Genomic DNA, 2,878 nt, shown 5'->3' on the forward strand with positions numbered 1-2,878 from the left:
TCCTTTCCGATGTCAGAGGCCCTCAGGGAAGGGTAGATGCGATCCCAATTCTACTGTTCTGTCTTGTGCTATCGACTCATTGACAACTCCAAGATACAAGCCCTGAACTCACATTTTTCGATTTCCTCAAGGAGTCCGTGTGTATAAATGTCTATACACGTGAGCTCATCGGAGTGGGATGGGGTGGGTAAGAAGCTAGTGGGTTGATACTACTACTAACTGGAAAGCAAAACAGTTAATGATGCATGCGTCTCTTTGTAAAGGAATCTGAGTGGGATGTCTTCTCTTCTATGACCTCCCTGTTCATCTGCGAGTGTTGAAAGAGCCTTCTTGCGGACGCGAGGGAGTGAGAAGGAGTGCGTGACCTGTTGATCGACATCCAAGTGAGTTCACCTGCAACTGACAAGCACTAGAGCTTAGATTTACTCAAAATGCAAGAGGGAAAACCTATGGCCAAACATCAGTGGGGCCACGTGGGACAACAAGATGCAGAGTTAGAAATGGGCTGGGAATCAAACTGATAGGGAGTGAATCTTATGATAAGAGAGGGCTCAGGATTGGGGAGCAGCCCAGGTCTGTCACTCGGTGTTGATTCGCCTGGGACACCCCCAGTTTTAGCACTGAAAGACCGGTCTCCTGGGAAACCACCCTGGTCTATACCTGAATTTTGGCCCTGACTTAAAGGGTTAAGGAGTAGGCAGACCCCCTGTGTGGGGACCCAGCACAATGTATACCTGTTGTGGGGCCCAGAATGAGTCGAATCAGCTTCTACTCTGCTCTGTGACATTGCCTTTGGGGGTGGGGGTCCCAGCAAACCCAATCAAGCAGGACTGATGCAACCACTTCTATGTATCCCCCGATGGTACCATTGCATCTGACGCTCCTCATGGTCTTCCAGTAATCTGCCACTGACCTTGGCAACAGTGGCCTTCTGGACTGCTGGACCCTTCTGATAGGTCCTCTCAGAGGAGTCTAATTTTTGAGAGTCCTAGACTCTCAGTAGTAGAGAGCCTTGGATCCGTGCTGATGGTGAAGTGACCATGTGAGCAATCCAGTATTTCATCTACTGATTAAATGTTTGCTGACCTTCTAGTAAGTCAGGCTCTCAAATGGGAACATGCATCAGAATCCCCAGGACAGTCTGTTGAAACACAGATTCCTGGGCCCCATCCCGAGTTGCTGCAGAAATAGCCTAAGTTGTAAGAGAAGCTGTCCATGCTGTTAGGGATCGATGGCTTGTAGAATGTTCTTCTGCTCTAGTGATCACTGTAACATAGAGATGGTAGCCCTTAGCATCCTACTATCCTCTTATCTGGACTTCACAACGCTCTAGCGGAAAGTACAATCTTACTGGCTTGTTAGAGTCAACTGTCCTAGAACTGGATGGGGCATTAATGTTTAGAGTTCATTATCACTTGCCATAAAGCATAATTCTTGCCTTTTTCCTAAGGTAGATTTTTGTTAAATGAGATTATATAAGAAAGAGCCTTGTAAACTGCACAGCCCCATATCAAGTACAAGGTGTTATTATGATATTAATAATTGCATACAAATACGTTCTGGGATCACTAAACTCTGAAAACACTGCAACTTGGATTCTTACCCATGGCAAAGAGTTCTGCTCTCTGAAGAGAGCTGTGAGTCAGATGAGCTAGGGAAATGCTGTATAATAAGCACATGGTTTTAAGTAGCATCATGAGCTTTTAGAAAGAGAAGTGATGGTCAACAGGAAAAATACACAAGTGCACTAAGAAAAAAGGGCTCTTGTGCCATCTTCATTTAATTTTTTGGATGGGATCCCTCAACTGTTGGATTGTGAAAATATGGAAGATACATAGATTCTACCAAGGCATTGGATATCCCCATGAGTTTTAAGTTTGGGTTGGGTGGCATTCCAATCAGATGGATTAAAAATAGATTGAACATATGGATCCCAAAGTTGTTGATTAGCAAATTGATGGCAGGCCAGAGAAGGGGTTCAGGGGTGAGCTGCAGGGTTCCACTCAGGATCATGTCCCATTCCGTGGTTTGGAATCATGGACTTGGATGTTACAGAAAGGGCAGTGGGAGTCAGTAGGCTAGATGACAACCAGAGATCAGATCCATTTCATGAGGCCAGTGTCCTGGGCTAACCATAAGATGATGGAATGTAATCGGAGTGATGGGGCTGTGCATTTGCCTTGTATTTGCCAGGGCTCTCCCGAGGAATAGACCAAAAGAAAAGATTATAAGAATAGAATAGAGTAGAACAGAAATTTATCATAGCAGTTGGCTCATGAGATTATGGGGGCCAGGAAGTCCTACCGTCTGGCATCTGCAAGCTGGAAAACCAGGAAAGCTGGGGGTGTCATCTAGTCTGAATCCAAAGACCCAAGAACCAAGAGCATTGACATTGGAGGGCAGGAGAAGGTAGATGTCCCAGCCCAAGCAAAGAGAACCAGCTCACTCTTCCCAGTGTCTTTGTTCTAGTCGGGTCCTCAGTAGATTGAGTGATGCCCATATGTATCCATGAGGATGATGTCCTTCGCTCAGTTTGCTGATTCAAAGGCTAATCTCTTCCAGAATCACCCTCATAGACATACCCAGAAATAATGTTTTACCAGCAATCCGGGCATCCCTGAACCCAGTCAAATTGACACATAAAATTTACTCACCTGTATCTTAACTTTCTCAGCTGTAGCCCTGGGGGAGAAAATTTAAAAAAAAAATTAAATTAAAATTAAAAAAAAAAAAAAAGGTTTTAGTTGACTACAATCTCGATACGCATCACTGTCAAGAGATGTTTACCGGGGCGCCTGGGTGGCTCAGTGGGTTAAGCCGCTGCCTTCGGCTCAGGTCATGATCTCAGGGTCCTGGGATTGAGTCCCGCATCAGGCTC

Source organism: Enhydra lutris, unplaced genomic scaffold, assembly GCF_002288905.1.
Source record: "Enhydra lutris kenyoni isolate GAN:26980312 unplaced genomic scaffold, ASM228890v2 scaffoldscaffold13, whole genome shotgun sequence".
NCBI lineage: Eukaryota > Metazoa > Chordata > Mammalia > Carnivora > Mustelidae > Enhydra > Enhydra lutris.